This window comes from Vidua chalybeata, chromosome 10, assembly GCF_026979565.1.
Source record: "Vidua chalybeata isolate OUT-0048 chromosome 10, bVidCha1 merged haplotype, whole genome shotgun sequence".
Classification (NCBI taxonomy): domain Eukaryota; kingdom Metazoa; phylum Chordata; class Aves; order Passeriformes; family Viduidae; genus Vidua; species Vidua chalybeata.
In genome coordinates this window covers 11,918,375-11,930,696 of record NC_071539.1, presented here as the reverse complement: position 1 = coordinate 11,930,696, position 12,322 = coordinate 11,918,375, and the positions used below count along the sequence as shown (strand labels likewise).

The window sequence follows — 12,322 nt, the reverse complement described above, 5'->3', positions numbered from 1 at the left end:
TTTAACTGCCTTCTTTATATAGGATTGGGGTTTTTTTGGTTCAATGATAATCTAAGAACTGTCTCTGGTTCACTGAAGTTCAGTAATTTTATGTCTGCACCTTTATACATTTTACATTTATTATTGCATCTACAGTGCACAGCAAACCTGCAGTAAAGCAGGGACCATACCCTAATAACACTTTCATTCAGAGGCAGTGTTGATCTTTATTTCTGTCCATGGGTTTGTAAATCCAAGTTACCTACAGAGACGGAGATCTGATTCCACTATTGCACTCTTTCAATTCCAGAATTCTACTTTTAAAGCTGGTGGTGGTAGTCCTGGTTCATTGTGATCTAAACAAATGGGGCTCCTGGCTCATTCTTTAAATATAACTTGTATTACAGCAGCAGCTGTGTCTAAAATTAGAAATCTTGGGCTTGGCTTAATGAATGCTGAGGTCTGAATTTTCAGCTCACCACTGCAGACTCCTTTGGTGCTGATGAAGCCTGCATTGTCTCTCCTGTCATCAGCACTCTGGCTTCAGCAAGCCTTTCACTTGAACACGATTTTAAACAGCTGTCTGCGTCTATTTGATTATTTTTGCTACAGAGCCCAAATTAATTGGGACCTTTGCCTTCCAACCCAGCTTGTCATGAACTGAGCAATCCTGCAAGCCTCTTAACTCTTCTTGGTCATTTCACAAAGGATGACTTCTCCTATCCCCTGTCTTCTGGATAAATCTGCTTCCTCTCAAGTTACAGTCCCAAGGTATGGTCACTTCTTACAGCCCCTTCTGTAACACAGCCCTCTGAATAGCAAATGGTTTGTGCAATTAAAATATTTTAACTTGTTACTACAGTTGCTTCACAAAAAAATTCTAATACAATTTTAGTTTTATGTAAATTTTTAGAGATGTAAAATTATAAATTACTTAAACATTAAGAAACTTGACAAAATCTATTCATATGGCCTTTTCTGACTCCATGACTACTGGAGTTATGCAGTACTCTCCATTACCTAGATCACAGATAACTCCCTGCCCACTCTACAGAAAAACACACTGAGAGGTGACCAAGTTCAGCTAAGAAAAGTTTCAGTCCAGCAGCTCTGCCATTTTTACAATCCGAGAAAGAGGAAAGTTAACCTGCTGCACAGTCTGTCCACAGATCACAAACCAAATCCACTCTGGACCCTAGCAAAGTATGAAGGTTGTGGAATGCATTGCTACTTGTACTTTGTTCTGCACTTGAAATGAAATGAACACCTGAAATGAACAAAACTGAAATGGAACTCACTTGTGTCATTAATGGGTTCAGAGCAGAGTGGTTCTGTTGTTTGCTTTGGAGTGAACTGTATTTACACTAGAGTACTTGAGTTTTGATCTATGCAGGAAAACAAGGCTTGTGTCTCTTGAGGTACACAGGTTTCCTTATCAGCAAGGCATTTAGTACTCCAGGTGACACCTGGGTGTGTTTGCAGAACTATATACACATAAAAGCTTGTGTGAACAAAGTTTAGGACATATAGTTGACCTCAGAAAACAATTTTTTTGAAGTGAATGACTGTGATTTCCATTTTTAGAAACCAAAGACAGTTGGATAGTATTTCCTAACATATTGAGTCCACTCAAAGTGTGACATTCTAGATAACATAACTGTATTTTGATCAAGAGAAAATGTTTCAATTTGGGTTCTGCTGGTCAAAATTCAAACTTTACACATTTCTTCTAAGCATCTCTGTTTGCCATTGAATATTAAAATCAAAGACATATAGATAAAAGATGAAGAATATCAACTACTAAGATGCTGTAAATTGAAATGTTAATTATCAAAAAGAATGCATGCATATAAATTACTTTTAAAATCTAGATTAAGAAATTATCTTTCAACCTTTAAATACAATATAATCTGTGGAGAAAGAGTGCCTACAGCAGTGGATATGGACCGAAGAGAAAAGCCACTGGATATGTTATTTCAGCATTTAGTAGATAGAAGGGTTTGGCAAAGTAGCATCTCACTGCTGAAAGAAAGCCTGGATGGAGGATATGGATTGCGAAATGAACATCAAACCAAGGAAACAAACAGTTCTTGGAATTCAAGGATGCCAAAGCCATGGCAATCAAGTCAGTGATTTATTACATACCTATTTCTTGAAAAACATCACTGTGTTATAAGAACAAGGACATAAGTAGCTATTAACATGATTCAGAAAGATAAAATAAATTGTCCTTACAAGAAAATCATATATGATCTCAGCAATCTAGAAGCTTCTACGGAAGTAAGCAAATTCCACATGCTTTAAAATGCAGAGCTGGAAAACTCTTTATGAGACACCAGCAGAGATGCCTCATTGAGAGCAGATATATCTACCACACACAATCTTTGTTCTTTCATTTGCTGTTCATAAGAAAATTGAACAATAATACCACAGTTTGCAAACCAGATCAATAGTATCAGAATATTCTACCCTTATTTCAGGATAGTATGCCCATGTGTGTAATTGTATGAGTTAAATTACGGCAATGTCTTGATTCATCTGGAATTATATCAGTCAAGGTTCCCTAGCTGGGAAGGCCCATGGCAATGCATACGGATTGCAGAATTATCAAAAGGAGAAGGAAGCTCTGAAAGTTACCTGGTTCACACCCTGCTCAAAGTCTAAGTAACTCCAAGATTACATTAGGTTGGTCTGTCCCTTGCCCAAATAAGAAGGAAACACCACAACATATCTGGGTCCTTCTGTGATTCCTGTGTTTGACCATTCCCATTATGAAGATTTAAAAATATAATTAGGAGTAGATACCCATCTTGAAGTGAGCTTCTCTTCACACTTACATTCAGCAATGCATGCAGAAGTGTCTAAAAATGTGCTCTAGTCATCAGGAATAACAAATTAAAGAGCAGACAGGCCTTTCTCTGATAGCTGAACCAGACAAGAGAGGTCATGATATTTACCTGGATAGTACATAGTGCTAAAACTGTAAGTATCCAGATTTTGTGTTGGGCTTCAGAATTAATTGTGTTATGGCTTAATAATCACAAAGCTCACAACTCTGTTTTTCCTTCAGTGCCCTATGCTCTGAGTTTCCAGGTCACCATTGGGCTATATTATCAGATTTTCAAAGAAGTAGAATTATTCTCTTCCCCCTTTTTTTTGAGTTTTTTTTTTTTAAGCAAAATGCTACCTGTAAATAAAAAAATGCTCACTTCATTCCACAATTTTCACTTTATGAAAATAATTTCTTAAGACTAGGATCAAAATGGGAGAACTAGCAAGGTTAGAGAAACATCCAAGTAAAGCTGGGAAACAGAAGCAGAGGCAATGCTCCTCTCACTGATAATGTTGGTAGTACACAGCTTTGAAGAAAAGCAAACCCATAAATCTTCCTTGTAGTTTTTAATAAGCCTTTTAGAGACAGACTTCATGACATCCCTGAGTCCTGGCAAGTTCTCTTTATTTCAGGCTTGCTATAGAAGCATAGCAGAGGATAATCTGTGAGAAAAGCTTTATGGAAAAAAAAAAAAAAAACTAAATAAAAATTAAGCATACAAATCAGTTAAGATTTTACTATAGAAAATGGCTTTCATTTTATCCCACAGTTCTTCTGTTGCTTTATGTTAACACGCAAATCCAGGAGAGAAGTAAAATGAAGAAAATAGTACGATAATGTACTTAGAAAAATCTTTTAAGCAACCATGGGCTATAAAATGTTTCTCTCAGCTATCTTTGCATGCTGACATACAGAAACAGGTCTCTAAACCACTGTATTTAAGGGACTAGGTGCAATAAATTACTGCAGTTGGTTTCACTGAGTGAAACCACACAGGGTTTCCCCTTATTTCTGATTTTTTTTTTCCTCATGCTGAGATTTCAGAGCTGCTGCTTTGTTCCTGGTTTTCAGGGTGGAAGAGTAAGAGATTATAGGGCTTGTCAGATGTCACAGATTGGAAAGGAAACCTGGCCTTCCCTTTATCTCAAATGTCTGTTCTACAGGGTGAGTTCTTGTACCTTGGTTTCCTGCATTCCATGTGAGTCAGCCTAGATTTCTGGACTGGGGATATTTAATTCTTCACAGAAAATGAGCAAGCCTGTAGAGGAAAAATGTGAGTGAAATTACCTGGTTAGCTCAGGGATTGGAGCACTCACATGATTTGTAAAACACCTAGGTTTTACCAAAGTGAAACGGCAGCAGTGATGGAGCCTGTGGGCACATGAGCACATTACAGCCCTTAAGGCATGAAGGTGACCAAATTGCATTGTGGTAGCCATGGAGGAAACAAAAACCTGTGCATTAGAAAGTGTGGTGAAGGGTGAGGCTTCTCTCCTTAAGGCAAATGGCTGAGGCACTTCCAGGCTTTCCTGGTTCTCTAGGAGACGATGTGCTTTGGGAGACAGGATGGTCAATCACTCTGAGAGCCACCATTGTAAGCCCCTGGGACAACTGGCCTTGCTCAGGACATTCCCTCTGCCTGCCAGCAGGCTGAGGCATGTGCCAGAGATACAGAAACAGAAGCTGGTGTTTACAGGTGGTAACAGAAGCAAGGACTTGATTTTGGTACTCCAAACCTGAACTAAAAGCAACCCAGCCTGAGGCCACTCTCTGGCCTTGCAGCAGCCCAGCCGTGCCTGGCTGTAGGCTGGGTCCTGGCTGCCCACAGAGCCTCTGCTGCATCCAGGCCCAGTTCCCGTCCCTGGGCCTGGCTCCCGTCCCTGGGCCCAGCTCCTGTCCCTGGGCTCAGCTCCTGTCCCTGGGCCTGGCTCCTGTCCCTGGGCCTGGCTCCTGTCCCTGGGCTCAGCTCCTGTCCCTGGGCCCGGCTCCTGTCCCTGGGCCCGGCTCCTGTCCCTGGGCCTGGCTCCTGTCCCTGGGCTCAGCTCCTGTCCCTGGGCCCAGCTCCTGCCCCTGGGCTCAGCTCCTGTCCCTGGGCCTGGCTCCTGTCCCTGGGCTCAGCTCCTGTCCCTGGGCCTGGCTCCTGTCCCTGGGCTCAGCTCCTGTCCCTGGGCCTGGCTCCTGTCCCTGGGCTTGGCTCCCCTCCCCGGGCCCGGGGGTCAGAGCTGCTGCATGAGGGGCCTGTGCTGCAGCCAGCCAGTGGCATGGTGCCCCCACTGAGAGGGAAAAGGAAGAGGCTGGTACATGGATGGAAGCCATGGTGAGCAGGTCCCTAGTATGTCTCCTCACAGGGAGAGATCCTCCAGGCTGAGATGGTTTTACCTTTTACACAGTAAGGGGCTTACACATTCAGGGCCTCCTGCAGTAATGCCATAGCAATTTTCTGTTCGTGCCAGAGTCTAGTTTCGTTTCTTGTGTCCGGTGATAAGTGGGAAATTCAGTTGTTGAGTAAGCTGATGGCATTGATTTCTTCCTTGAGTTCAAACTTCATTTTCACAATACCAGGTGTTAAAAGAATGAGCTTTGATGTGCACTGTGACAGCGAGGCCTGGCACATAACTGGCTGGGGTCCAGCATCTGTTCCTGTTTGTGAACCTGTGGAATTACTTTTTCATTGCACGCCTCTTCTTGATGCCTGTACAAAGCTGTCAACTGGTTTAATATCTTCAGACAAAATGAGAAAAATGAGAAAATAATTGTTTCAGTTATCCCTCTAGATTTTAATGTTGGTATTAGATTTGCACAGGCCTGAAAATCTTGGGCTTTTTTGTTAAGTCAAATATCCAGCTAGACATGGCCTTTGGCTTTGGATTCATTTCCTGAGATTGGATAAGATCATATTCATCTTTCAGACCAGTTCAGTAAGAGTTTTAAGAATATCTTCTGGCAGGCTTATGTTTTGCCCTATTGATCTCAGTAAGCCTAGCCAAGGCCTCAGATGCTTTTGAGCTTTCTTGAACATTTTGCAGACTTCAGACTTGGAATTCTATGAAACTGAGGCTAAACCTCCTCAATGTTTGGCAAAAAAAATTTTTTCTGCACTTGCATATATCTTTAGGCATAGTCCTTTCTTCATATTCTTCCAAACTTTAGGCCTAAATTTCACAAATAATTCTCTCTCTGCACTAGATTGAAGCAAAACACATGGAGTTAAACACCCTGGCACCAAAATTGTGGGCAATAACAGAAGAAAGGCAGTAATTTCTCTAATCTTGTTTGATGCTATTCCTGCTAATTTTTGTCACCTCTACTATCTCCAGAGACCATCAGACACTAAGAAGGCTACCCAAAATGAAGCTAGGGTAAAAGTGTGAGGAGGGGGCCACCATTAGAGCCAGTCCACACTAATGCTTGAATAATCCCAATGCTGCACATGATGGCTGTGGTCAAACTGTGTTGTGGTGCTTTAATTAAAGACTTGCTGATGCCTTAGGCTGTAGAGATGTCTGAGGATGTTTTCAAAGAGATGCCGTACTTCTGTAGAACTGACATCTAAGATACCTGTGTGTGGCCATTCACATGTGTGAATACCTGAGTAAACCTTACAAGTAAAAATATTTTTACATGGTCTCTACCTGGCAGCCAGTACAGTTGGAAGTCAATGCAATTCTCTAGAAAAGCCACATCCTATGCACTGTGCTAAATGGTTTTGTGTGAATGTTTTAATTCTTGAGGAGTTCCTTTCCCAGCTGAATTATTTGCTAAACCCCAGTGGGTAACTATAAACAAGGGATTATTGCAGTCTGGGTGTGGAGCATAGGCTGATTTCTTGGGTGTATGCTGTTTCATAGTCTGAGCAATGATGTGGAAGAAACCATAAAATCATGACTGACGGGGTGTTCAGATGAGACATTTATGGATATATTAGATAAGGCAACCTAGAGAATGATGGTAGAGAGATCTGTAGTGCTTGTAATATACATGGATGTTCACTTAAGGGAAATACACAGCTCTACTCCTGTTACCAACATACAGTCTATAATTCAAGGAAGGTGACAGGGCTAAAGAAGTTTTCCAACAAACTGGATGTTCACAGTGTAAAATCAGCAGAATTCAATATCACAAACAGAAGGGCTGATCTGATGTGGGGCTGGGAATACTGAGTCAGCTGTGGCAGCTATAATTAACTAAACGTTTTTGCTCATTTGAAGCATGCTATTTTAGTCTGGAGTAAAGGTTCAAGAAACCTGCTAAAAATATTGAAATAATTTGAAGAGAGCAGTTAGAAGAAGCTAAGAATATTGAAAAACATATTGTTGGATAAATAATATTAAAAAATGTTCTTAAATGGCATACAGAGAATGAGAGTACAGTGAAGGAAGCAGCCCAGGTACTTTAAATTATGTCATTATGAAATTACTTAATATTGGATTCTGTAGGCTGTATAAAGGCATGAGGTTTCCTTGGTTTGTTTTTGACTTTTTTCAAAACTGTTTCGCTTGTGGTGAAATAATTTTCTTGTGTGTAGTAAGTTCCTCTCTTGTTAAAATATGCTAAAAAGAGAAGTATTTCCTCAGCTTTGTAATGATACCTTAAAGTTACCAGCGACATGAGACTCAGTGGCTCTGCTGCCTCATGGCATTACCAGTGGCTTTTATTAGTCCCTCACAGTTCAGCTGTTTCAGTGCATGCAGGTCATCTATTTGATCTGCTACTGCTTTGGCCGCTGCTTTCTAGGAGCAGAGCATAGCACTTTGTTCCACCTTCCATGTGCCTGAGCTGCCCTGCTGTTCCTATCACTCTGACCAGGCTGTGGGTATTCTCCTACGTGTCTGTGTCCAGTGGAATTGAGGCAGCAGCTTGATAGTGAAGAGAAAGCAGGATACTAGATCTGTTTCCTAATAATTTACCTGTTTAATCCTTAGAAGCACTTTGGTGCTGGGTAAATGAGGCTTTACTCACATAGAGTTGGTCCAGAGCTTGCTAAATGCACTAAATGCAGCCAGAAGAGGAAATTCAGTTGCAGGAATCTGATTAAACTGTAATGAAGTTGAACACATGTGGTGTTAAAAAAGAACAGTTCTGGTTAAATGCAGTTCTCTACACGCAAATTAGTATTACTTTTTAAAGAAAGAACATACTAACCTTTAACAAGAAAAGTCACTAGAATTTTAAAGCACAGGCAAAGTAGAATATTTGACTGATTTTGGGGGAGGTGCTTTTAAATGACAGGTGTTCTGCTTGGAGTGCCCCAGAAAAGCCAAACCTGAGGCTTAGGTTCTCCCAAACTGTTCCGTTTGGCTATATCATTCATAAATAAAGACAGCAGAAGAGTTCTACTTTTAATGGCTCAAATTCTCAAAAGTAAGTGTTTGTTCTGACTGCCTCCATTTCAAGACTTTCAGCTGTTGAGTTGCTGATGGTCTCTGAAAACCAAGTTTCCTCAGAGTATTACTAAGATAGGCAGGAGAAGTGAAGTATCCTGAAGACTCAACACGGTAAAATGGAAGATTGTCAATTTCTGCCAGTTGTCTGTTGGTCTTTTGGACTGCCTTTTACTTGGAGCTGGACTGAAGTCTTGAAACAGAAGTTTCATCCCTGGAAGTGTACATAATCTCATAGTTTTTAATGACTTCTGTGAGTCAGAGGAACTTCCACTACAGGATGAATCAGTGGTAGCTGAAAATCTCTGCATTGCACTGCATTGTGTAGACATGTCTTGAGTCATGTTCTTTAATTGCCTCAGACTAGCTGTAGAAAGTACAAAGATAAGTGGAATACTCCAGCTGGTGCCCTTTGACATTGCAGGACTGAGAGTGTCACCATGTAAGTGAAATCTTAAGAGTTGTCTGGTTCTCAGGTTAATGATGCAGAGTGGAAGCTGAACAGGGGCCCTATAGTCATTCCCATCTTCAAGTGATGGATGGTGCATCTTAGACAGCTTAATATTTTCAACGTTTCCAGGTACAGCAAGGTAGGATCCTTAAACAGGAGCACCACAAATCACAAACCCTTCCTGAAACCTGTGAGTAAAAACTAGTCTCAATACAGAAGAGACATACTCTGAAGTATATACGGACAAAAGATGGTACCTAAAACACTCTTTAGGAATATAAAAGGAATCTATAAAAGGTCAATGAGGAAATTCCCTCAAATTTCTGAAAGGATTTTAAACTTCACAGAAAATTAACTTTTTCTTCAACGGGAAAGTTTCTTTTCAGTTAGGTACTGCAGTTAGGGACTGGACAGAAGACCCATGGTTAAATCCTGGTCCTTGCAGCCTGTTCACACACAGAGAAGAGTGGATGTTCCAGTGTGCATCCAGATGTTGAATTGGCCATACTAAATCTGATACCAAGAAATTAACGAAACCTGGGGGTCGGAGAGCCAGAGTGGCTGTGCAATCACCAGTCTAGTCTGGAAACAATCTAAATGTGCTCACAGAGTATAGATCTAGTAAATCTGCTACATGTGGAAAAGAGAAGGCTTAGAGGTGACCTAATTGTGATGTTCCAGTACCTGAAGGGAATCTACAACAAAGATGGAGAGAGACTTTGTACAAGAGCATGTAGTGACATGACAAGGGGGAATGGATTCAAACTGACAGAGAGTAGATTGAGATTAGATATTAGGAAGAAACCCTTTACTGTGATGGTGGTAAGGCTCAGAGAAGTTGTGGACTCCCCGTCCCTGGAAGTGTTCAAGGCCAGGCTGTATGGGGCTTTGAGCAACCTGGTCTAGTGAAAGATGTCCCTGCCCATGGCAGGAGGGTTGGAACTAGATGATCTTTAAGGTCCTTTCCAATCCAGACTGTTCCATGATTCTGTGAAGACAGGATGAGAGGTGTGCCATCTCAAGGTAATGTCAAAGGGTGCTGCCTCTGCCTGTTCAAATGATGATTTTTAGTAACACCAAGTGTAATCAGCTGGTTCAGGGCCCTGAGCAGCAGCATGCACTTTGGAGATCCTCCATTGTCTACCTATAGCATAGAGACAAAAATCCTTTCTTTCTCTCATCTTCATCTGTCAGGACTCAAGGTCTTTCAGGCCCTGCCCATCTATCAATGCACTTTTTTACTACTCCTTTTCTGACGTGAAGCCTGACCTTAGCAGGGACATGCAATCTGTGGGTGGAAATCTGTGGTCTAATTAATGTAATTTTCCTGTCTCCTGTCATGACTCAGTAAAATGCACCAGCAATTTACCCACTGATTTTGATCTCAGAAACATTTAGGTCCAGACCCATTGTGACTTACAGAGACCTATCTGCCAGTGTGTCATCATAACAGAGATCAAGCAGAGTGTCTCCCCTAGACCCGCCCATTTGGAAGCCAAAAGAGTTTTACTGAGGGCCCTGCCTTTGACTGTCAAATTCTCTCTTGATTGAACAAGACTGTCTACACTGAGAGGACAATGAACATGAATTATATTTTGGGTGAGGCTTCTGTCTGTGGGTGGGATAGAGCACAGGTCATTGGGTGTGGGGAGCTTATTTTTGCAGTCAAATAAATGTTAATATTTAAATCAGGTTTAGCTTGTTTCATGAACAGGAAAATGTTCTATCCACAAGATGACTGAAATTTTCACTGTCTATCAAGAAATGATGCCAACAGGAAAGGAGGAGATGACAAAATTAATTGCCTAAAGATGAGGAAGGTACTCAGTGATTGCAGCTGAAGGTGCTGCCAACTTCCACAAATTCCTCTTTGCCCTGGAGCCAAGCCAAACCAGAGAGCTGGAATGCACAGCAGAAAGAACAGTTGCTTCCTGGAGAAAGCAATGCCAGATGAGGCAGGCAGGAGTTGATTGCTACTGTGGGACAGAGAGCTGTAGCTCTGTTATGGTTGTATTTCCATTCTGACAGCAACATGTGTGATGGGACAGCTCGTGGCCACCTGTCTCTTTGCTGTAAGTATTCCTTAGGGATTTCCTGTGTGGCAACTTCTGAAAGAATTCTGCTGTCTATTCAGAAACAAAAAACTTTGCCATATGGCTGCTTTACAATAAATCAAGACACGTATCAATGTTGTTTCTGTTGTCTGATGCTCACCACGCCACAGTTCTTCCTTCGTCCACAATATAATGAAAAGATCTAAAAGCCTTACATCTTTGGGCTTCATTAAGTTGGTCGTTTTTCAGATGGACTGGACAGAAGATGCATGTTAAACAAATCAGAAGTAATGTCTGAGTGCACACAACTGAAACAGATTTGTTTTCCACGTATCATTTTTTTTATCACTGCTGGCACATACATTTCCAAAGTGTTATACTGTAGGAACTCTTATTCTAAGGCTTTTTTGTAGCAGTAGTTGAAGGATTAAGACCTGCTTCTTAGAATATATTTTTCTCTAAAAGAAATTTATAACCATAAGAAGATGCTGGCTGTATAAGCCTTTGACAGAGATTTTTGTTGTCAGGAAATCTTCTCTCTCTTGAGTCCCTGGTGGGAGACATCAGCTCTCTCAAATAACCTTCCAGTTAATGACTGTTATCTAATAACAAGGCAACAAAAGCACACCACTATATAAACAAAGCATGACTATCCCAGCCTCAGCTGCACCTGCTGATACTGCAGTAAATTTGTATGGTGTTGGATAGCACTCTATCATTCTGTAGAGGGTAGGCCAGTGGGATTCATTCACTTACAGAGAAGTGGGGATGCACTGAACCAACAATCTTCTCTGCATTGGTAGAGATGAATAGTCTCAGAGTAGGAGAAGAAGAAAGATGAAGTCTCATCATAATAATGATGTGAAAGGGATTCAGCCCACTTCCAACTATGCTCTGTTCTCCCCATATCCTGAATTGGCCCAGTGGGACACTCTCCTGAAAATGCTGATGGAGGCATGGTGAAAAAAACTGTTGCCAGACTGTAGCAGGCCAGCACATTTTCCTGCAAGAATGCTTGGAGACCAGTTATGGGAGACCCTCCTTCACCAGATAGATTGCTCACAGGTTTCACAGTGGGAGTCTCACTCTCCGGAGATATAAAAAAACTGTCAAGACATAGCCCTGAGTAACGTGTTCCAGGAAGCCCTACTTGAGCAGGGAGGTTGCACTAGATGACCTCCTGTGGTCCCTTCCAATGTCAACCATTCTGAGATTCTGATTGTGATAGATGTAATCATTTTCTTTTATCTCAGGCTGCAACAAAGCATGCTCATTATCCTAGAAAACCTGTTGTCATATCTCCTTCTGATTTTAATTTTAGACAAATAAAAGATCTTTTCACTGAAGGGCATTTAGCCAAGATGATTTTAATGTTCTGGTACATACTTGTTTGCCTCCACTATCTATGATTTTAATTTAAGATGGACTGAAGTCTTTCCCCCAGACTCCCAAGAGCAATCAAATCATGGTCCCTATTCAGCTGCACTGGGAGGTGACAGTGTGAAATCCCTGCTCACTGGGCTGGGACTGGCAACCAGGGACCATGGGGTTGCCATAAGAAGCAGTGGCCCTGCAGTTCATATCCTCTGAAAGGCACTCCCACAACAACAGACACACAAACAAT

The 12,322-nt window shown here is 41.5% G+C and overlaps 1 long non-coding RNA gene across 2 annotated transcripts; it reads right to left on the bottom strand.

Moving 5' to 3' along the window:
- Window positions 1–3,340: 3,340 nt before the first annotated feature.
- Window positions 3,341–5,123, bottom strand: LOC128792972 (uncharacterized). Of its 2 annotated transcripts, none has more exons than XR_008432618.1 (3): window positions 4,267–5,123; window positions 3,991–4,070; window positions 3,341–3,486 (listed from the first exon to the last, which is right to left on the bottom strand). It is a non-coding gene; the product is annotated as an uncharacterized LOC128792972 (long non-coding RNA). The 2 variants fall into 2 exon arrangements; XR_008432619.1 differs by having other exon boundaries at window positions 4,549–5,123.
- Window positions 5,124–12,322: the final 7,199 nt, after the last annotated feature.